The sequence below is a fragment of the Pipistrellus kuhlii genome, unplaced genomic scaffold, assembly GCF_014108245.1.
Source record: "Pipistrellus kuhlii isolate mPipKuh1 unplaced genomic scaffold, mPipKuh1.p scaffold_m20_p_14, whole genome shotgun sequence".
Taxonomy (NCBI): Eukaryota; Metazoa; Chordata; class Mammalia; order Chiroptera; family Vespertilionidae; genus Pipistrellus; species Pipistrellus kuhlii.
The window spans coordinates 41449882-41474610 of NW_023425449.1; the positions used below are offsets into that span (position 1 = coordinate 41449882).

General features: G+C 39.7%; 3 non-coding genes across 3 annotated transcripts; 1 reads left to right on the plus strand and 2 right to left on the minus strand.

Moving 5' to 3' along the window:
• Window positions 1–10194: 10194 nt before the first annotated feature.
• Window positions 10195–10266, minus strand: TRNAC-GCA. The gene has a single exon. It is a non-coding gene; the product is annotated as a tRNA-Cys (tRNA).
• Window positions 10267–11602: 1336 nt separating this feature from the next.
• On the minus strand, window positions 11603–11674 carry TRNAC-GCA. The gene has a single exon. It is a non-coding gene; the product is annotated as a tRNA-Cys (tRNA).
• A 12944-nt stretch (window positions 11675–24618) lies between these two features.
• LOC118718714 lies at window positions 24619–24729 on the plus strand. The gene has a single exon (XR_004987897.1). It is a non-coding gene; the product is annotated as a U6 spliceosomal RNA (small nuclear RNA).

Sequence of the window (24729 nt, forward strand, 5' to 3'; positions counted from 1 at the left end):
AGGGAGGTTTATATCACTACAGGCCTATGTAAAGAAACAAGAAACATCCCAGGTAAACAACCTAACATTGATCTTAAAGAATTAGAACAAAAGCAACCCAAAGTCAGCAGAAGAAAGGAAATAATAGAAATTAGAACAGAATTGAATGAAATGGAGAACAAATAGACTACACAAAAACATAATGGAACAAAGATCTGGTTCCTTCAAAAGATTAATAAATTTGACAAACCACTTGCTATAATCACTAAGGAAAAAGGGGGGAAGACTCATATAAACCAGATCAGAAAGAGAGAGGAGAAGTCATCACAGGTATCACAGATATTCAAAGGATCATACTAGAATATTATGAAAGATTATATGTCACTAATTTCAACAGCCTAGAAGAAATGAGTAAGTTCCTAGAAATACATTCCCTTCCTAGACTGATCATGAAGAATTTGGAAAATTTAAATAGACCAATCAGCAGTGAGGAAATTTAAACAACCATCAAAAACCTCCTCAAAAAATAAAAGTCCAAGATCAGATGCCTTCACCAGTGAATTATAATGAACGTTTAAAAAATATTTAAAAGCTATCCTTCACAAATTCTTCCAAAAAATTGAAGTAATACTTCCTAACACATTCTATGAGGTCAATATAACCAAAGCCTGGCAAGGATAACACAAATAAAGAACACTGCAGACCAATGTCTCTGATGAATACAGATGCAAAACATCTAAACAAAAGACTAGCAAATCAAATACAATAGTAAATCAAAAACTAACACATGATCAAGTGGGCTTCCTTCCAGGGGCATAGGGATGGTTCAACATACACCAACAATGTAGTACACCACATTCACAAAAGAAAGGATAAAATCATATGATCTTATCAATATGCAGAAAAATCATTTTATGAGATACAATATCCACTTATGATTAAAACACTCAATAAAATAGGAATAAAAAGAAAGTAATTCAATGTACTAAAAGCCATATATGATAAACTCTCAGCTGATATCAGTGGTGAAAAACTGAAAGCTTTTCCTCTAAGATCAGGAACAAACAAGGAAGTCCACTCTCACCCCTTTTATTCAGCATAGTGCTGCAAGTCCCGGCCGGAGCAACAGGGCATGAGAAATCAATAAAAGACATTCAAATAGGGAAGGAAGAAGTCAAACTCACTTTTTGTAGATGACATGATTCTGTATATAGAAACCCAAAAGACCCCACCAAAAAACTTTTAGAAACAATAAATAAATACAGTCAGGTTGCAGGATACAAAATCAATGTACAAAAATCCATTACCTTCTTGTATACTAACAGCAAAACTTCAAAAAAAAAAAATAAATGATGAAACAATTATTTTTGCAGTTAAAACCAAAAGAATAAAACATCAGAAATTAACAAAGGCCGAAACCGTTTTGGCTCAGTGGTAGAGCATTGGTCTGTGGACTAAAAGGTCCTAGGTTCAATTCCGGTCAAGGGCATGTACATTGGTTGCAGGCACTTAAATTTAAGTAGGGGATGTGCAGGAGGCAGCTGGTCGATGTTTCTCTCTCATGGATGTTTCTAGCTCTCTATCCCTATTCTTTCCTCTCTGTGAAAAATCAATAAAATATATATATTTTTTAAATTTATAAAAAAAATTAACAAAGAATATGAAAGACCTATATACTGAAAATTACAAATCATTATTAAAAGAGATTGAAAAGATACAACAAAATGGAAAAATATCTCGTGGTCATGGATTGAAAGAATCAACATAATTAAAACGACCATATTACCCAAAGCAATTTACAGATTTAATGCAATCCCCATTGAAATCCCAATGTGATTTTTTAATGAAATAGAATGGGAAATCATCATATTTGTATGGGAACATAAAAGACTTCGAATAGCTAAAGCAATCCTGAGAGAAAACGACCAAGATGGAGACATCATGCTACCTGTCTTTCAATTGCACTACAGAGCTACAATAATCAAAAGGGCATGGTATTGACAGAGAAACAAATATGCAGATCAATGGCACCTAATAGAGAGCCCAGCTATAAAAGCACATGTATATGAACAGATAATTTTCAATAAAGGATCTGGAAACACACAATGGAGCATAAATAGTCTCTTCAATAAATGGTGCTGAGAAAACTGGAAAGCCACATGCAAACAAATAAAACTGGCTTATAGTTTGTCCCCATGTAAAGCGAATTAATTCAAAGTAGAACAAAGACTTAAATATAAGACCCAAAACAATAACTTAAATAGAAGAAAATATAGGTACCAAACTATGGACCTGGGTACAACTGATTTCTGAGAAGCTGCAAAAGCAGCTTAATGATATAAAGATAGCTTATCAATAAATGATGCTGGAAAAATGGATATCCAAAGACAAAGAAAAAAAGGAAAGAAATTAACATAAACCTAAGTTTCACACCTTATACAAAGGTCATTTCAAAATAAGTCATGAACTTAAATTTAAAGTGTATCCTATAAAACGTTAAAGAAGAGCAAAACAAAAAGTACTTATGATCTAGTGTTTAGCACAGAGTTCTTAAAACTGTAGAACAAAAGTATAATCAATAAAAGCAAAATTTGAAAACTGGACTTCATCAAAATTAAAAACTTTTGCCTAAAAAAGATACTGATAAGAGGATGAAAAGACAAGCTACAGAGCGGGAGAAAATGTTTTCAAGCCATAAAACTGACAAAAGATGTATAAATAATAGAGAACATATTATAGAATTCTCAAACTTTAGCAGTAAAAAGGAAAAATCTATTAGAACATGGGCAAAAGACAAACAGATTTTTCACTGAAGAAAATATACAGATGACAAATAAGCACATGAAAAAATGTTCAGCATCATTAGCCAGTAGGGAAGTGCAAAATAAGGTTATAGAATAGCATCGCACAGTATCAGGCTGGCTGATTTTTTAGAAATAGTGATAGCATAGAATACTGGCAAGGATGCCACGAAATTGGATCACTCATACATTGCTGGTGAGAATGTAACATGACAGTCACTCTGGAAAACAGTTTTACAATAAAAAACTAAACATGCAACTTTCATAGCAATTGCACTCCTGGCCATTTGTTGTAGAATAATGGGGATTTATGTCCACACACACACAAAAAAAATGTATATAAAATGTACAACTTTATAATAGCTGAAACTAGAAATAAATCAGATGTCCTTCACTGGGCAAATGGTTAAATGAACTGTAGTACATTCATACCATGGAATAATACTAAGTAATAAAAAGGAATTAACTGTTGATATATACAACAACCTGTATGAATCTCCAGAGAATTATTCTAAGTGAATAAATGTTACACACCATCTGATTCCATTTATGTAGCATTCTTGAAATAACAAAATCACAAAAATAAAGAACAGTGAGTGGTTGCCCTCATTCAAGCACAGAAAAAGGTGGTAGGTATAGCTATAAAAGGGAAAATGGAAGGATCTTTGTAGTGATGGAAATATGTATTTTATATCAAAGTCAATATCCGAGTCCTAATATTCTATGTAATAAAAGCCTAATATGCTAAGTGTCTGGTTGTCCAGTCATCCATTCAACCAATCAAGCGTAATATGCTAATGATACACTAAGGCTGCTCAACCACTCGCTATGATGTGTACAGACCACCAGGGGGCAGACAGTTGACTGATCGACCAGTCGCTATGACATGCACTGACCACCAGGGGAAAGATGCTCCAACGGGTACGTTAGCTTGCTGCTGGGGTCCTATTGATCAGGACTGAGTAAGATGGGTAGACACTTCCTTTGGTCCCTCCCTAGCTGGCCAGTCTCCCACATCCCTCCCAGCCCAGATCATGCACCGGTGGGGTCCCTCAGCCTGGCTGCTACCCTCTCCCAATATGGGACCCCTCAGGAGATGTCAGAGAGTTAGTTTTGGCCTAATCCCACAGGCCAGGCCCAGGGACCACACTTGTGCATGACTTCGTGCACCAGGCCTCTAATTGTACTATAATTTTTCAAAATGTTACCATTGAGCAAATCAGATAAAGTTTACATGAGATCTTTCTGTATTTTTTTACAACTGCATGTAGACATACAATTATCTCGAAATAAAAAGGTTTTTTTTAAGCCGGTCCCAGGTTCGATTCCGGTGAAGGCACGTACCTTGGTTGTGGGCACATCCCCAATGGGGGGTGTGCAAGAGGCAGCTGGTCGATGTATCTCATCGATGTTTCTAACTCTCTGTCCCTCTCAGTTGCTCTCTGTGTAAAATCAATAAAACATTTTTTAAAGGTTTTTTAAAAAAAGTTAATGAAATGCATTGGTACCCAAAACCTAATTAGAACATGGGGGGGGGTCATTTTTAATGCTTTTTATCTATTCTTTTCTGCATCAGAAAATTTTTAATCCTTTGTGAACATTCAGCAAAGCTACCGAACAAGCTACCTACTTGGATATTGTATACCATATTCGCTCCTCTCTGCAGTAAAATGGCTCCAGGTTTAGAGAGTTCATATAAAGTCTGACCAAAACACATTGTTTGTTATTGAGTTTGGAGCTGTCTCCAAAATCTGGGTGACCTTGGATGAGTCACTTAGCCTCTTTGTTTTGTATTTCTCTGCCTACAAAATGGACCTAAATACCAAATTCTAGAGCATTAATATATTATACATCTACAAAGAAATACTATCCTGTTCTGTGCCTCCTTCTTAATGATTCAAAAAAAGTAATTTATTCTGTTTCCTTTTCCCTTCTCCTTATGTCAAAGATTCCATACCTAAATGATGCTCTCTGGCCCTAGACTGAGCCCCATGTCCCCTGTCAGATGGAAAGACTTCAGACATATGCTAGGACTGATTCCAACATCCTCACAAAAGTCGGTGTAAATGACTTTTTGCGAGAAATGGAACTAATGAGCTGAAAACAAACACAGCAGCAATAATCATAGCTACCATTTACAGGATTTGCAGTACGGGATAAGCTCTGTTTTAAGAGCTGTATAAAGTTTAAATTTTGAAAGCTATCTAATGTAATGAATACTAATACTCCCATTTCAAATCCATACATAGAGACACAAAGTGGCAGCCTACTTCCAGCAGGAAGCCATGTCTGAACACAGAATGAAAAGGTAGCAACTCCAGGGAGCATTTCAATTTCTCGAATTCCTGCCCGCATGCCCTGAACCCACTAAAGACTAGCTGTGTTCCCACTCACTGTGCGAGCACTGAGATTCAGCTCCAGCTACAGAGAGCTTTTTTTATTGATTTATTAATTATGGTATCACATATTGTCTTCATCCCCCCCCATTCCCATCCCAAACCACTCCCCACATATACCCCCACCCCCTGTTGTCCGTGACCATTGGTTAGGCTTATATATATGCATACAAGTCCTTTGGTTGATCTCTACCCCTTACCCCCATCCTCCCCTACCTTTCCTATGAGGTTTGACAGTCTGATCGCTGCTTCTCTGTCTCCGGTTCTGTTTTTGTTCATCAGTTTATGTTGTTCATTATTTCCCCTAGATGCGTGAGATCATGTGATCCAAGAAATACCCTTGTAAGAACTGAAACTGAGACCAGCTATAATGGTTATGCTGAGAGGCAAATGGATCAATCTGTACTGAATTCCTTTCTGGGCCAACAGTTCTTTTGAGTCCCAATTTCAATGTCAAACAGTTCCTTATGTATACATGTCAGCCATGATATTTCAGATCCGGTTGGTGGACAAATGGTGGTGATGAAGGTCTGACCCTCTCTGGTTTGGTCCTGGACATCCTTCAGCAACACGCAGCTGCTGTCTGCTAGTATGGCAAGGTGTTGTCAGCGTCATCCATCTCTGAACTGTTTCTCTTCTGTCTTCGTGGCTGGAGCACTCCTGTCAATTCCTCTCTGTTGCTCTTGGGCCAAAACATCCCAGGGATGCGAGGCAGCCTAGAAAGGACAGGAACTGCATGCAGTGGGTGTCCCACTGCCAGCTTCACCAGCCCAGTCACAGGCCACGGCCCCCACAGCGAATCCCAAACCTCTTCGAATCCAAGTATTCATTTAAAGGCCATAATATCATTTTCCATTTGATTTCTTTCTGTGAACCATAATAATCAAAGTCTCATTGTTAACATTCAAAGTAGATCATGTCATCTCTTACTATGGAAGGTTCTAACCCTACTGCTCACACTAATCTGACTTCAAATGACTCAATGGTAAGATTTTACGCATATCCTGGTATCTGATATAAAGTATAAGGAATTGATCAAATCCTGTCTACTGTTGTCTCCTTATTGCAATCACACCTCCTTGGACTATAAGCTCTGATTCCCAGAATCATGTTAGTGAGAGGTTCTGAATTAATCATTTGGCCCCATTGGGTAAGGTGACCAGATGTCCTGCTTTTGGCGAGACAGTCCTGATTTTTAATAATTTGTCCCGCGTCCCGTAGCAGTTTTAAAAAGTCCAAAAATCGGGACTTTTCTAAAAGGCTGCAGGACTCGAGACAAATTGTTAAAAATAAAGACCGTCCCGCCAAAAGCGGGATGTCTGGTCACCTTATCCATTGGGAACATTTGACTGCTTCCATAACTTGGCTTCCAGGGGTCTGTGTCACAGCCTCTCGCTGTTTGGGTCCATGACCCCATCCTCTTGCTCAGAGTTTGATGTCGCTCCAAAATGGTTCTCTCCATGAGGGTACAGGACACCCTCATGTGCCTTTTATTCCCGCCCACTCTGGTAGTACCTGCTGATTCCAAAGAGTTACCTGGCCCCTCTCTGCCTGCAGAGCTAGACACACCTCACTGCAGACCCCAACTCCAGGACATGTCACCAACGGGGAGGAGCACCCCGACTCTCTCTCTGCAGAAAAGTGTTTCTCAACAATAGTCTCATCTCCAACAACCTGATCCTCCATCCCCGGTGGTGGGTGAGTAATCTAGTTATCAGACGCGACTGAGATTTCTGAAGGGCACTCTGTCTCACTCCTGCCTTTAGTGCCTGTACCGATTTTATTTTGGACTCTCCGATAAACCACCTTAATTTGATTTCATTACAGGAATGAAAATTTTTATTTACCTATTCCACTATTAATGGACATACTAGAAATGTTTTCTGGTTTTTTTACAAATGATGCTTCAATGAACATCTTTGTACATATCTCCTGATACACTTACTCTGGAGTTTCTCAAAGGGACCCTGAAATGAAACTCCTGAATAGTATGCACTTTTAATTTTACTATTATAGTATTATGTAATTTTTATATTTACCATTTTTATTGCCAACATTTTCTTCATAGTGAACGTTCTAAGTATACTCCCATTGTGAGCAAATAAAAATACCATTTCTTCTCATCAACTCTTGATCTAATTAAATCTCGACTTAACTAAGTTTTGGGAAGGGAGTGAAAATGGTGCCTATTTCTCAATTAATTAATTAATTTTAAAAACATTTTTTATAAATCCTCACCAGAGGACATTTTTTCCATTGCTTTTCAGAGTGAAAGAGAGACGGGTTGGGGAGAAAGAAACATGGATGTGAGAGAGACACATCAATTGGTTGTCTCTGGCACACCCTAACCAGGGGTGGGGAGTGAACCCCCAACCCAGGTACATGCCTTGAACAGGGAATCGAACCCAAGACCCTTTGGTGCATAGGCTGATGCTCTAACCATTGAGTATACCAGCCAGGGCTCTTTATTGTTCCTAGCAAAGTTGAGCATCTTTTCATACAATTACTTGTTATAAAAATAACATTTTCTATGAATTGCTTAACCTGTCTTTGTATATTTTCTATTGAATTAACTATACTTTTTCTTGTATAGAAATTCTTATTTTTAAAATAATTTAAGATTTTTAAATTGAAGTGGAAAACACATGACAAAATTTACTATTTTAGCCATATATAAGCGGACAGTTCAGTAGAGTTAACTATAGCCACATTGTTGCATAACAGATCTCCAGAACTTTTCCACTTTGCTTATATTCTGGGACAAATCCATTCTCCATCATAATCTAGTTTGTTGCAAAATTCAATCTCTTGTTTAAGGAGTTTTTGTCACATAAAAAATTTAAATGTTGGTATAATCAAATTTATCTTCTATAGTTTGTGATTTGGAGTTTTGATTAATAAAAAATCCTTCCGGGGATATACCCATATGTACTATTGACTGGGTGTTTGCGTCACCCCCAAATGAATATGTTGAGGTGAGCCCTTTGGGAGCTGATGAGATTATAGGGTGGAAGTCTCATGAATGGGATTAGTGCCCTTATAAAATGGGTTCAGAAGATATCTCCTGTCACTTTGGCCATGTGAGGACACAGCAAGAAGCCCGCAGTGTATGGACCAGGGAACGGTCCTTAACAGATACAGAATTTGCCAGTACCTTGATCTTGGATTTTCCAACTTTCAGTCTGAGAAATAAATTTCTATTGTCCTAGGCCACCCAGTCTACTACTCTGCTTTGGTGTGTGTGTGTGTGTGTGTGTGTGTGTGTGTGTGTGTGTGTGTGTGTTGTGTGTTTTGCAAAAGGGGTAAAATATGGCCAATATCTAGTGTCATTATGCTGTGCAACCATAGGGGACTGCGTAATTAGGGGAGTTGTGCAACACTCAGCCTGTGTGGCTGGACATGGCTACCCTGGCAATCACCTATCTTATAAATGCCTGTTGTTTTCAGAGCTAAAATATTTTTAAATATATTTTTATTGATTTCACAGAGGAAGGGAGAGGGAGAGAGAGATAGAAACATTAATGATGAGAGCCTGTCACCGATCGACTGCCTCCTGCACTCCCCCTAGTGGGGATTGAGCCCATAACCCAGGCATGTGCCCTTGATCAGAATCAAACTTGGGACCCTTTAGTCCAGTCCGTAGGATGATGCTCTATCCATTGAGCCAATGTAGCTAAGATTAATAAAAAATACTTTACTCAATTGATGAATTAATATGTTCTCACTTCTGTTTGATAACCAGGAAACTCAGAGATAATAAGTTTTGTATTCATCTTGTAACTTCTAAATATTCAGTCCTTGCCTTTTCTTTTTCCTTCAGTTTTGTGTTGTTTTTGTTGTTAATCCTCACTTGAGAATATTTTTTAAAAATATATTTTTATTGATTTCAGAGATGAAGAGAAAGGGATGAGAGAGAATGCTTCCTGTACATCCCACGCTGAGGATTGAATCCTCAACCCGGCCTGACCAGGAATGGAACTGTGAACTCTCGTTCATAGCTTGACACTCAACCACTGAGCCAAGGTGGCTAGGTCAGCCTGAGAATATTTTTTTCCAGTAATTTTTATAGAGAGTTGAAGGGAGAGAGGGAGCAGGGTGGGAAGGGTGGAGAGTGGAGGAGAGAGAGAGAAAGAGAGAGGGAAAGAGAGAGGGGGGAGAGAGAGAGAGAGAGGGAAAGAGAGAGAGAGAGGGAGAGAGAGAGAGGGAAAGAGAGAGAGGAGAGAGAGAGAGAGGAGAGAGAGAGAGAGAGGAGAGAGAGAGAGAGAGGAGAGAGAGAGAGAGAGAGAGAGAGAGAGAGAGAGAGATCGATTGGTGGCCTCCACAGGTGCCTGAACTGGGTCCAGGGATAAAGCCTGCACCCAGGCAGGTGCCATTGATCGGGAATGGAACCCATGACCTTTTGGGGCCTGGGCCTACACTCTAACTATTGCACACACTAGCCAGGGCTTGCCTTCTGCTTTTTAAATTGTGGTAAAATACACATAACACTTTGAAGTGTTCAGTTCAGTGGTATTAAGTAATTCATAATGTTGTGCAACCATTACCACCATCCTGCTCCAGAAAATGTTCATCTTCCCTAACTGAAACGGTCCCCATTACTCAAAACCCCCTTCCTTCCACCTCCAGCCCCTGGCCTCCATGATTCTTTCCATATCTATAACTATAACTGCTTCATATAAGTAAGCCCTTGCCTTTTTATACCTGCTTGATCAGTTGGACTTTTATTGCACCTTTTATTGTAAGCTGCCTCAAATCCTATTTTTTGAAGCAAGCTTGTATAAACAAATAAAATCAGGATGGTAATAATTAGGCACCAGAGAAACAGACAAAGTCTAGGACAGACTTCCTCTGCCTCTCCAGCAAATGAGTATGGCTGAGGAGTTAAAAATAAAATGCATGAAGAATGTCACAAGAGACACTTAAGTCTCTAATACAAGTGTTGGAAATTTAGATTCCATAAGACTGGGCCTGTGGAATAACAAGGAGCTATACTTCCATTGGAGTAAAAGTCAAATAACAGGGGGCACCTGGATTTGAACCAGGGACCTCTTGATCTGCAGTCAAATGCTCTACCCCTGAGCTATACCCCCTGCTAGAATGGACAGGCCTCTTCAGGAATTTTCTACTGGGTAGCCACACCCAAGACACCTATTATAATGTTTATTGGGCATTTATAATGTGTGAGATAAACTGTTCTAACACCTTCATATGTATGACTTGAAGCAACTTGCTCCAAATCACAGAGTAAGTGACGAATCAAGAATTAAATGACTACCATTTCATCCTGCTGCAATTCAGCTGCCCTTGGAGAATGGGTACTCAGGGCTTTGCAGCTTCAGGACTAACCCTACTCTCACCCTGTGACCATCAGCAGTCCACCTACCTCTCTGCAAATTCCTCCCCGTCTTATAATCGGGTTGCCCAGAAAAGCAGAGGGGATCTAAGCCAGAGCTTTGGGAGGACCCAAGAAGCTTCTGGAAGTCAGAGCTCTTGAACTGAGATTTTCTAAATGTGTGAATTCATTAGTTTTTGTATGAGTAATGTTTTCACAGAGCACAGAATTGAGTACAAAATAGCATACAGAGAAAAATTAAGTCTCTGTTATTATTGTGGTGATCCTTTTGCAATATGTACCCATATTAAGTGATTACATGTACACCTACACTACAACTTTATGTCAGTTATATCACAATATAATTGGAAAATATTTAATACATATAAAGTAAAAAGAAATCACATAAGTCTAATTAACATCCTTCACCATATATGGTTATGATTTTTTCCCTTGTGATGAGAACTTGGATGATCTACTCTTTCAACAACTTTCAAATACACAGTGCTATACATTACATCCCAAGAGTTATCTATAATAATAAAAGCGTAATTTGCTAAGAAGACCAGACGACCTTCTGAATGAAGCTTGGGCTGCAAAGGAAGCCCGGGTCCTGAGTGCCTGCTGGTGGCAGGAGGGAAGCCAGTGCTGCAGCCAGTGGAAGGAAGGCGTACTCTTGCACGGATTTTGTGCACCGGGCCTCTAGTTTATCTTATAACTGTCTTGGTTTCTTCTTTTGTGAAGTAGTCACAAACTACTAGTTAAATGACTCATGGTAGTCATTTAACTCTTGATTCTGTCACTTTGTGATTTGGGACAAGGTGCTTCAAATTTCTGTGTCATCATCCATGACAAGGATGGTGATGGTGATGGTGATTGAGAAGTACTCAATCAGAAGAGGATTACTAATGAAAACACTTATCTTGTAGTTTTCGTCTAAGGATGAAATAAGAATGTGAAGACATCTTTTAACAAAGGGGCACAGAGTCAAGAGGAGAGGGTGGGTCCTAACTTCATTCTAGTGGGGATGCTGGATCTACAGAGACCAGGGAAGGCTGCTGGGGGCCTGGAATCCTGGAAAAAAGGATACACAAAGGGGGCACCTGGATTTGAACCAGGGACCTCTTGATCTGCAGTCAAATGCTCTACCCCTGAGCTATACCCCCAGGTGTGTGCTTTTCCTTCCTTCACACCTTAATACTCATATAGCCACACCCAGACCATATAAACCATCATAGCCTCTGTATCATTAGCTTCATATTCATTGTTATTCCAAACTGGCTTTTCTGCTTTGAAGCCCAGCCCACTTTCTTTCCCAAGTTTGGTAAATCCATCCATAATTTGGTCACAATCTTTTGCTCACAGTGAGAGATAGGTGCCCTCTTGTTACTGAGAGGGGAAAAGCCCTTTTCCACACCAAACTCTGGGGCTGAGAGGCTGGCCCACCTTGTTCACTTGTCAGTTGCCCTCCATCTATCATCTTTTTTTCATCCATCCTTCTTTCCTTTTGCTCTCTTTCTCCTCTTTCATTCACCACCTGACTTTCCTCTTCCCACTATTCTCTGATGTCACTCACTGCCTGCCTCTCCAACCTCCCTCCTCTCTCTTTTAAAATATATTTTATGAATTTTTTTGTTTGTTTTATAGAGAGCTAGAAACATCAATCAGCTGCCTCCTGCACACCCCCACTGGGGGATGTGCCCACAACCAAGGTACATGCCCTTGACCGGAATCGAACCTGGGACTCTTCAGTCTGCAGGCCGACGCTCTATCCACTGAGCCAAACCGGTTAGGGCTCCCTCCTCTCTTAACCACCCAGACGTTCTTAGTCCTTTTTCTATTTCAAATGTTGTCTTTTTAAAACTGATTCCCTATCTGCAATATAAATGGAAGACAGGCCTAGTAAACAAAACGTGGACCATTTACTCCCCAAAACAAAATAGATGTCAGAATCTAAGAAAACTGAAAATCACAGAGCAGTGTAGGAGGACTCATCCTAGTAAATATTGGAACATCTACTGAAACCCAGGACTGAAAACAGCCCCAAGGACAGGACAGCTGAAATCCAGAACTGGGAGGACACCACAGTATATATATATTCAGATTTAAGGAAAAGATAGTCACAGCCAACATGCTTAGCTGTCCCTTCCACCGGCCTGCTGGCATTACATTTTCTCTCTGATACAATTACATTTGCATGGTTTTCTCAATGGCATAAAGGCGAGGGCTAAAAAATAGAGCGATTATAGGTGACTTTTGTGTTTTTTTACTATTGATGCTATTAAGATGTCTCCCATTTCCTTCCCTTTGCCCCAATCCATACAGTCCAAGCCCTTTACCCCTTCTCTGTCTTCATCACTGTTGTCTGTGTCCATGGGCTATGCATATTCGTTGGCTAATCCCTTCACCTTCTTTTATCCAGTCTTCACCACCCACCTTCCATATGGTCAATCTGTATCATATATCCATGCCTCTGGTTCTATTTTGTTCATCAGATTCCACATATTAGTGGTATTTATCTTTTTCTGACTGACTTATTTAACTAAGCATAATTATTTCCAGATCTATCCATACTCTCCCAATGGGTAAGAGCTCCCTTTTTTTACAGCTGCATAGTATTCCATTGTGTAAATGTACTTCAGCTTTTTTATCCACTCATCTACCAATGGGCACTTGGGCTATTTCCAGATCTTAGCAATTATAAATAATGCTGCTTTGAATATAGAGGTGCACATATTCTCTCTGATTGGTGATTCAGGTTTCTTAGGACATATTTCCAGAAGTAGGATCACTGGGTCAAAAGGCAGTTCCATTTTAAAATTTTTGAGGAAACTCCATACTGTTTTCCATATTGGCTGTTTTCCATTCTATATATGGGTGACTTTTTAAACTTTCTTCTTTATACTCTTCTGTAGTCTCCAAATTTTCTGCATAAAATGTATTACTTTCAAAATCAAAACAATCAATAAATACTACAAATTTAAGAATATTCCCTTTTAGTAATGACAAGCAATCCCATTTCCTATTGACATAATTTCTGCAGATGAGGACATCCTCCTTACAAACTTCCCAACCAAGTCTCATATGCTCCCCAACAAGTTGAATGAATGAAAATTAAGTCACTTTCATTCACTCAGCAAACAGTAAGGACCCACTCCTTTCCAAATTCTACTCTGGGCACTGAAGGCTCAGCAGCGAACAAGGCAAACAAACACGATCCCTGCCCTCATGGAACTTCTATTCCCAGAGTTATAAGGTGGCAGATAGCGAATACATGAACCATATCACTGCAGACACTGAAAACACCATAGGAAAATAAAGCAGGGTGGTGTGATGGAAGATGGTGGAAGTTAGATGGGGTGCTCAGGGAAGTGACAGTTTGAGCTGAAGTCTGACTGATAAGAAACCAGTATGCAGAAATTTGGGTACAGAACATTCCCGGTTATGGGTAGAATGACTGCCAAGGCCCTAAGACAGGAACTAGGGAGGCGGGATTGTGGAGCATAAACAGTAATAGTGCAGCTGCAGGAAAGGGACTGGGCAGGCCAGAATGGAGTAGAGGTCAAGGAGGTCACAATATAGGGCCTTGTAAGCCATGGTCAGTGATGGGTTTTATTTCATGTGCCACCTAGGGATGGGTGGAGCCTGGTCTGAATGCAGACCTATCCCCTGCCATGTGCAGGGGCCACTGCTCTGAGGCCTTCTTCATGGGTTTCCTGCAGTGGATTTCCTGGGAGCTGTCATCTCTGGCCTATCCTATCATGATAGCCTCTTTGGCCATGAATTTAGGCTTGTTATTGTTCATCCAGTTGGCCTGTTCCTATCCTGGTGGAGGCCATATTATAGCAGAGGAGGCACATGCAAGGGTGACACACTGTCACTCAGATGCTTCTTCAATTTCCATGTGATGATTGCTATGAGCCCACAGGACAGGGCAAGGTGACCCTAGTCTGCAGGGCTTGGGAGAGCTTCTCTGAGGAACGGACATTCCCACAATACCTTGCAGGGGGGAGGGAAGCTAGTTAGGAAGTGAGTAGTCCAGGAGGACCAGGCAGCGTGGATGGAGCCAGGGCCGTGGCCTCCTGGAGGCTGCATAGTATCTTACCATTCATGTCTTCCCAGGAACCTAAGAATGTGACCCTACTTGGAAATAGGGTCATTGCAGATGTAATTAAATTAAGATGAAGTCATACTGGAGTAAGAAGGCCCTTAGTACAATATGACTGTTGTCCTTGTGAGAAGAGACATAGAGAAAGCCAGGTGACAATGGAGGCAGATATGGCAGTGATATGTCTCCAAGCCCAAGGATGCCAAAGACCACTGGCCACCACCAGAAGCTGGGTGAGAGGGGTGGAACAGATTCTCCCTGAGCCTCCAGTGAGAACCAACCCTGACCTCACCTTGATTTTGAACTTCTACCTATCCAATAAATTTCTGTCGTATAAGACCATCCACATTGTGGTACTTGGTGACAGCAGCCCTAAGAGATGAATAAACGAATACATAGCCCAAGATAGGGCTGGAGAGGCAGGCAGAGCCTGCTGGACCCTCAGAAGATTCTGGATTTTACCCCAAGAACAATGGGAACCACTACTCTGAGGGCCCTGGCTGATGTTCTCGGTCTTTAGAGCATCTGTCTGCGCACAGAAGGGTCACAGGTTCATTTCCTGGTCAAGGAAGAGGCAGCCAACTAACCAATGAGGATTAACCAAAAACAAAAACAAAACAAAACAAACACCACAGAACACTATGAGCAAATGTGCATTTTCAAAGGTTTCCTCTGGCCCAGTGCTCCCAAAGCATTGAGTCAGGCCTCACAATATTGGCCCAGACCACCGTTTCAATTCCAGGGTCAGCCTTCCCAATCCTCGCCTTCCCAATCCTCACCTCTGCCTGCAGGTACCCACTAAAGAACAAGTGTAAACTGGTGGACCTTCTGAAGATGGGTTTGGCAATATGCATAAAAACCCTTTTTAAAAAAGCATTTATACCCTTACTCAGTGCAAGTCCACCTCTTGGACATAACTAGACAAATATTTGAAAATGTCTCAAGGACCAGAGAAGGTGCAGCCCATCACCAGAGCGCCTCTCAAGATTAAGGTCACCAGACGTCCTGCTTTTGGCGGGACAGTCCCGATTTTTAACAATTTGTCCCGCGTCCCACGGCATTTTAAAAAGTCCCGATTTTTGGAAAGAATGCACGACAAGCTAGGGAACTGCGGGAGAATGGGAAGGGAATATACGGTTTTTGGTGGCCATGTGGCTATTTAGCCAGGATGTGAGTTTTATATTATTTTTGTTAATTTTATAATGTTAAACTTTAATAATAACAAATAATTGTTGAGAACTGTTTATCGAGAACTGCTTATCAAAGTTCGCATTGTTGAACAGTTGCTAGAATTCGACCACCATTGTTTGGACTTAATGAATAATGGCATTTTTTGGGATTGGTAACGATGAAAACATTTTGGGGTTTTTTGTGTGTTTTTTTTAATATATTTTATTGATTTTTTTACAGAGAGGAAGAGAGAGGGATAGAGTTAGAAACATAGATGAGAGAGAATCATCCATCAGCTGCCTCTTGCACACCCCCCACTGGGGATGTGCCCGCAACCAATGTACATGCCCTTGACCGGAATCAAACCCGGGACCCTTCATTCCACAAGCCGATGCTCTATCCACTGAGCCAAACCGGTTTCGGCAACAAAATCATTTTGTAAGCGTCTCTCATACTATACACATCGTACTGCATGCTAGTAAGCTAGTTAAACAAGTGATATCATTACAAATCAGCTATTCAGATAATTTGGGTAAGTAATTTATTTATTTATTTATTCATTTAATAAATACATAAATTTTCTTGAATTTAGCAGACAGTACTCGTATTATTTTATAGTGGCAGCAAAAAGTCTAGCACCCGGCCTTGAAAGTGACACTATACATAATTTTTATTTATTTGTTATATTTGTAAATTATACTTACGTTGAAATTTTTTAAAAATATATTATAATACTATTTTTGCGTTCTATGAAAATTTTTGTTGCTCCATATAGACCAAATTTTTAATCAAGAATCCCCCACCTCCCCAAATAGTGTCCCACTTTACCAATGTTAAAATCTGGTCACCTTACCCTTGGGGCAAGACTATGTCCCAGCGCTGGGCACTGGGGACCCTGTCCCATGGACCAACGTGGCTCATTGGAAGGGCAAAGGGCACCCTCTGCCAGAGTTATGCGTCTCCAACACAACCAAGTCCAGGATTATGGTTGCAACATGGCAGCAGCTCAGCATTTGCAGAAATAAACAACTAAGTAGGTGATGGAGAAGCACGAACAATCGAGCTGGTTCAATTACAAATGCATATGTACTAGGAGTCGTCTTGTACATTTATGGCCTGGAGTCTGCAGAAGTCTGAGTCTAGCTTGCTTTATGGTTCTGTAGGAGCCAAACATGACAGTAAACGATTCACTTCATTAATATTGTAACATTTTGTCAATCCGGAACGCGTCTTCATCAAAATCGCCCCTTGAAATGGTCTCCTTTGTTGCATTTTCTCGTTGGCTCATTTTATCAACATCTCCAATGTTTAGAAAATATGAATTAAAACTGAGGAATGCTGTTTGTACTCAGCTACTTTTGTTGAGAGTGTAACATCCCCAGATTGGCAGTGTTTATGTAAATCAGTGTGGCTGACACAGCCATCATAAACAAATGAGGAAAACATAACAAACACGCTGTTCACGCAGGAAATGTTTGTTTTGAGAGTTGGCTTTGGTCTCGCCAGATTGATGAAGAGTTGCTAATATTATAAATCTGCGCCGCACTGTATACCGGGTCACTTCCACTAGCAAGCCGGGGCGGAACCACACAGCCCCTTGGGTAGACTCCACCGCTCCAGGACCTCAGCCAACTGCACACCCTCCCAGGGCACTTGCTAGTAGAATGGGAAAGGTTTCAGCGTGGCTCTTCTGACCCTCAGTCCTAATTCTGGTTCAGAAAATAAGGATGGTGAGGAAATCACACGCATGTGCAAAGACACATAATGGAGAGTGCTGTTCATAGCAGCATTGTGTATACACAAAGAAGGCCAGAAGTCATGTACAAGTCTATCATTAGGGTACTGATTAAACAGATGGCAATATATCCAAACCATGCCATATTGCATAGCCATAAAAAGAGCATGAGGCTTTTTTTTATTATTAAATTATTATCTGTGTGCATATCTTACCATTGCCCCCCCCTCCCATACATACCCTCCTGCCCCAGAGTTTTGTGTCCATTGGTTGTACTTATATGCATGCATACAAGTCCTTTGGTTGATCTCTTATCTCCCCCAGATTTCCCTACCCTCCCCACTGTAATTTGACAGTTTGCTTGTTGCTTTACTGTCTCTATATCTATCTTTTGGTTCATCAGTTTATAATGTTCTTTATTATCCATAAATGAGTTAGGTCATGTAGTGTTTCTCTTTCATTGACTGGCTTATTTCACTCAGCATGATGTTCTTCAATTCCTTCCAGGTTGCTGCAAATGATGAGAATTCCTTCTTTTTTATGGCAGCATAGTATTCCATTGTGTAGATGTACCATAGTTTTTTTTATCCAATCAATCATCTGCTGATGGGCACTTATGTTGTTTCCAAATCCTAGCTATTGTAGATTGTGCTGCTATGAACATAGGGGTGCCTATATCCTTTCTGATTGGTGTTTCTAGTTTCTTGGGATATAATCCTAGGAGTGGGATTACTGGGTCAAATGGGAGTTCCATTTTCAGTTTTTTTGAGGAAACTCCATACTGTTCTCCACAGTGGTTGCACCAGTTTGCATTCCCACCAGCAGTGCACCAGGGTTCCTTTTTCTCCACAACCTCGCCAACACTTGTCATTCGTTGATTTAAGAGCATGAGGCTTTAAAATACTGTTGTACTGTACTTGCTCTTCAATATTATGGTGTATTGTGCTTTATTATACTGGACTGTACTAAGTTGTACTGTCTTATACTTATAATACTGTACTATATTCTACCACACAGCTACTGTACTGTATTCTATTACACTGTATATACTATACTTTGATGTACTGTACTGTATTATAATATGCTACAGGGTGTTCCCAACAATGTATATACACTTTAACAGCTCATAGCTCAATTTTTAAAATGAAATGTATTTTAATAAACACTGCCTTTATAATTATTCAAAGTGTGTGTAAACATTTTGGGGGGCACCCTATATACGAGACTGTACTGTGCCATACTCTACCATTTTGGACTGAAAGTGCTATACTGTGCCAGACTATACTGAATGCCATCCTGTACCACACTGTACTTTATCATCTTGTTCTATGCTGTATTGCATTGCGCTATATTGCTCTTATAATACTGTACTGTACCACGCTTTCCTACACTTTGCTCTACTATGCTGTATTCTGTTATACTGTATGCTAGACTGTACTGTGATACACTGCTCTATACTGTACAAGTACTATATTGTACTAGACTATACTGTATAGTACCATATTGCATTATATTGTATCCTATACTGTGCTTGATTATATCACACTGTTCTATACTATACTGCATTGTACTATATTATATTGCACTATATGATAGTATTCTGAACTATATTGGACTATAGTATATACTATACTGTTCCTCACTCTACTATAGTATAGTATACTGCATTATACTATACCTTACTGTGCCACATTATGCTGCATTTTGCTGTACTATGCAGTCATATACTACATGGTACTGTATTATACTGTAGTATACCATACTATACTGTACTGCACTATATTGTGCACTATACTATACTATCTATATTATACTGTATTTATGCTATGCTATGCTGAGCTGTAGTATACTGTGCTGTTTTACACTGTATTGTACTGTACCACACTACACCCTAGCACAATACAGTCTAAGCTGAAATTGTAGCACAGTCAATTAATGTAATTGTTCAATGAGCATCTGTCCCCTACAGAATTAGCTGGAGCCTACTTCCTCAATGAACTCACAGTCTTGCCAAGCAGGTCTGGACTGACCACTGCCACAAATCAGAGTCTGCCAACACTACCCTCTACAGCTAAGGCTTTGACCTAAACTTATATTGCAGCAAGTTTCTCCAACTTTGACATACTCTTCCATCCTTCTCCCTTAAGCCCATCCCCTATGCTCCTGCCTCTTCCTACAGCTGGGCAGGGAAGAGGGACCCAGCCATACAGATGGTATACATTCTGCCTTTCAGCCCCATCTTGAATAGTCTTCTTCTATATTCAGATGTGTGGAAATCTAGGTGAAAAGAGAACCCACCAGTGCAGAGAATACTGCTCAGTCTACTGGGCTAATGGGCTAGGAGCCAGGAGCCTCAAGTACTGGCAGATAACCCTTCAATCTTCTTGGAATCTTCAATTAATCTAAATAATAAAAGGGATAGATTAAATGAGTCCTAGAGGCTGATTCCTACCCCTGAGCTCCCAGTGTGTCCCAGACAGCTCCCTTACACAGTCCTTTTAGAAGACCAGTTCTTCCTAAGGCACCATGTCCCACAGACTCTGCATCAATAAACATATAAGAGCCAGTGATTTGTCCTGAAGGCTCTATAGTTGAACTCCCATGAAGGCCAATACGCAAAATGAGAATAGATAGCACCTGCAAATGATTCATATCTGCCTGCTCTCAAGAGCATCTATAAGAACTGCCAGGTGGTCCTAGGTTAAGGGTCACTGTGAAGGAAGTTTGTGTTTAAGTTTCTGTTTTAAGGCTGCCCTCTTTTCCTAGCCAGCATAGACCTGTTCCCTCCACTCGCTCCACCCACCTTCATCCAAACTTCTTTCTTAAACAGCAATGTGACCTCAGCCTAAGCTGTCAAGTTAAGGTGCCTCCATCATAAATAAATTTTTATTTTAACCAAGAAGTGAACCAAAAGAATAATACCTAATGAATGAATGCCTACTCTCTAATTGGAGGAGGAAAAAGTCACACAAGTTCAGGGGGAACAGAGAATCCCAATCAAGATGAACCCAAGGAGGCCCACACCTAGACGCAACATAATTAAAGTGGCAAACATACCCCTGACCGGTTTGGCTCAGTTGATAGAGCATCGGCCTGCATACTCAAGGGTCCTGGGTTTGATTCTGATCAAGGGCATGTACCTTGGTTGCAGCCACATCCCCAGTGGGGAGTGTGTAGGAGGCAGCTGACCGATGTTTCTCTCTCATCGATGTTTTTAACTCTCAACCTCTCTCCCTTCCTCTCTGTAAAATAAAATAAAATAAAATGGCTAAAATATATGTTTTAAAGTGGCAAACATAAAAGACAAAGAAAGAATCTTAAAGGCAGCAAAAAAGTGATAGAAAATTGCCAACACTGGAGTTCTGATTAGAATGTTAGCTGATTTCTCAATAGACACCATTCATGCCAGAAGGCAGTAGCATGAAGTATTCAAAATGATTTTTTTTAAAAACTCTCAGAAAATGGGAATAAAGGATTCATACCTCAACATATTAAAGGCTATATATGACAAACTTATAGCCAACATCATTCTCAAAAGGCAAAAACTAAAAGTATTTCTCTTAAGATCAGGAACAAGACAAGGAAGTCAGCTCATATCACTCTTATTCAACATAGTACTGGAAGTTCTGGCCACAGTGATCAGACAAGAAGAAAACATAAAAGGCATAAGAGGTACTAAAATTATCATTATTCATTGATGACATGATATTATACATAGTAAACACCAAGGACTCCCCCAATAAACTACTAGGTTTAATAAATGAATTAGGCAGTATAGCAGGATACAAAATCAATATCCAGAAATCAATGGCATTTTAATACACCAATAATGAACTGTCAGAAAGAGAAACTTTAAAAACAAGTTACCATTGCAACACAAAAATAAATAAATAAATAAATAAATAAATAAATAAATAAGAACCTAGGAATAAACTTAATCAAGAAGGTAAAAGACCTATACTTAGAAAACTATAAACCAATGAAAAAAAGAAACAGAGGAAGATACAAACAAATGGAAGTGTATACCATGTTCATGGAGTGGAAGAATTAACATTATTAAAATGTCTATACTACCCAAAGCAATCTATAGATTCAACACAATCCTTATTAAAATACCAACAGCATACTTCACAGAACTAGAACAAATACTCAAAACATTTATATGGAACCAAAAACAAAACAAAACAAATAGTTATAGCAATCTTAAGAAATAAAAACAAAGTCTGAGGAATCACAATACAGATATCAAACTATACTTTAATTTCATTTTAATCAAAGCAGCCTAGTACCGGCACAAGAACAAGCACATAGAATGGGCCAAAACAGTAACCCCAGAAACTGACCCACACCATTTTGGTTAATTAATGTTTGACAAAGAAAACAATACCATATAATTAAGTAAAGACAGTCCCTTCAACAAATGGTATTGGAAAATTGGAAAGACACATTCAAAAATATGAAAGTTACACCATACACAAGAATAAACTCAAAATGGATTTTAAAAAAACTTAAATGTAAATCATGAAACAATAAAAATCCTAGAATAAAACAAAGGCAGCAAAATAGACATCTCACATAGTAGAATCTTTACAAATACATGTCTCAGGGCAAGAGAAACAATGGAAAAAAATAAACAAATGGGACTACATCAAAATAAAAAGCTTCTGCACAGCAAAAGAAACCATCATCAAAATGAGAAAGGGTAACATACTATATGTGCTAGTGATACATCTGATAAAGGTTTAACCTCCATATATAAAGTACTCAAACAACTCAACAGAAGACAATCCAATTTAAAAATGGGCACATGACCTAAACAGATACTTCTAAGAGGACATACAGATGGTCAATAGATACATGAAAAAAATGCTCAGTCACTGATCATCAGAAAAATGAAAATTAAAACCACAATGACATATCACCTCACACCTGTCAGAATGGCTATCATCAATAAGTCAACAATGACAAGTGCTGGCGAGGACATGGAAAAAAGGAAACTCTAGTTCACTCAGAGTGGGAATGCAGACACTGGGGCAGCCTCTATGGAAAACAGTATGAAGTTTCCTCAAAAAAATTAAAATGTAACTGCTCTTTGATCCAGTGATCTCACTTCTGGGAATATCTCCTAAAAACCTCAGAACACCATTCAGAAAACATATATGCACCCCTATGTTCATAGAAGCATTATTTACAATAGCTACCATTTGAGAACAGCCCAAGTGCTTGTCAGAGTAGATGAACGGATAAAAAAGTTGTGGTATTGTACATTTACCCAATGGGATACTATGCAACTTTAAAAAAGAAGGACTCTTTCCACTTGAAATAGCATAGATAGATAGGTTGAAAATTATGCTAAGTGGGCTGCCAGGCTGGGAGCGGCCAGGCCCGGAGCGGCCGGGCCCCAAGCAGCCAGGTTGGGTGTGGCCAGGCCCGGAGCAACCAGGTCGGGAGCGGCAGTGGCCAGACCCAGAGCAGCTGGTTGTGGAATGGACCAGAGCAACAGAGGCTAGGCCCAGAGCAGCCAGGCCCAGAACAGCTCGCTCCTCGCCTGCCCCCGCCCCAAGGCTGCCTCTCAGACATGGCTGGAAACTTTTGCAGGAACTTGAGGGTCTGCTGAATCAAGTGATGAAGACTTAGATCTGGATATGTTGAGTTAGTATAGCGCTGGGGTGTTGATCAGTGAGTGCCTTGTGCGGGGCCTGGATGAGGTTGGTTGACCTATTTGGAAGTGTCTTTTGTGTGAAGTGTATCTTTGGGCATGTGGAGGTATTATTGATATGAGAAAATGCTAAGTAACTGATTTACTATCTGAAAAGGAATTTACTATCGGGGAAAGGGAGGGAGGAAGAAACTGAACATAAACTGCACCTATGGATGAGGACAATGGGGGAGGGAGGAGGAGGGGGCGGAGTGGGGGGGAGCCTGGTGGAGGGGGGAAGAAATGAGGAACCTTTGTAATAATATGAACAATAAAGATTGATTTTTTAAAAAAGAAAAAGAAAAAAAAATTATGCTAAGTGAAATATGCCAGTCAAAGAAAGACAAATATCACATGATCTCAGTTATTTGTGTAATCTAATGAAAAAAATTAATTGACCAACAAAAGACCTGAGGCATGGAGGCAAGGAACAGACTGACATATCTTGGGGTCTGAGGGGAACAAGAAAAGATAGACCAAAAATCTTATGTACTGATACGCATAACTAGTGGACACAGACAATAGTGTGGTGAAGGCCTGGGGCATAGAGTCTGAGAAGAGGGTGGTAAAGGAGGGAGGGGAGAAATGGAGGAGATCTATAATACTGTCAACAATAAAAATATATATTAAAAAATAAAATTCTACACACAGAACAAATGCAATAATGTCCAATGAGCTATTTACCTTGAATCTAAAACTGTACTCACACTTATCATTTCATATGCAGATTTTTCAACACCAGGCTTCAACTGTTTGTTATTTATTAAAAATCCAGTATTCAAAGCATAGGGCTAGGCATTTAGCAAAGCCAATAAGTTTTCATAATTACTTTATTCTGATCTATATAATGAAGCCTCAACAAAACCTCCCTAAATATAGTAACCAACTCCATTTTTAAGTTTCATGGCCCATGAGCATCCTTTCAACCAACTCATGCTATAGAATCCTCCTTAAATAGAACATAATGACTAGTGGACACAGAAGGGTGATAGACTATCATATTTATGTGAAGAATTCTAGAACCTATAGAAGACCTAGGACCAATGAGTGGATGTGGGATGGATGGAAGGATAAGTAGATGGAGCATTTAAATTGTAATTTTTTTTAAAAAAAAAAAAAAAAAGGGGGGGGGAGAATTTGTGACTATTAATGAGACTCATAACAGTAGAGGATTTTGGAGCTGGCACCAAAAAAAGGAAAACAAATAGAACAAGAAAATTCTAAACTGTATTAAGCTGAAATACACAAAGTAAGTGTTGGGATTTTTTTGCCACAATAGAAAAGACAAGTGAAAACAATTCCCATGTTCAGAGATATCTACCTAAAAAGTAAATAACTGATTTTCTAATTTCACCTCAGTCTTCATTTCCCAAGCCAGAAGAAAATGTATGAATATTTAGTGCTCACTTTGGCAGCAGATATACTAAAAAAAATTAGAACGATACAGAGAAGATTAGCAGGGCCCCTGTGCAAGGATGACATGCAAATTCATGAAGCATTCCAAAAAAAA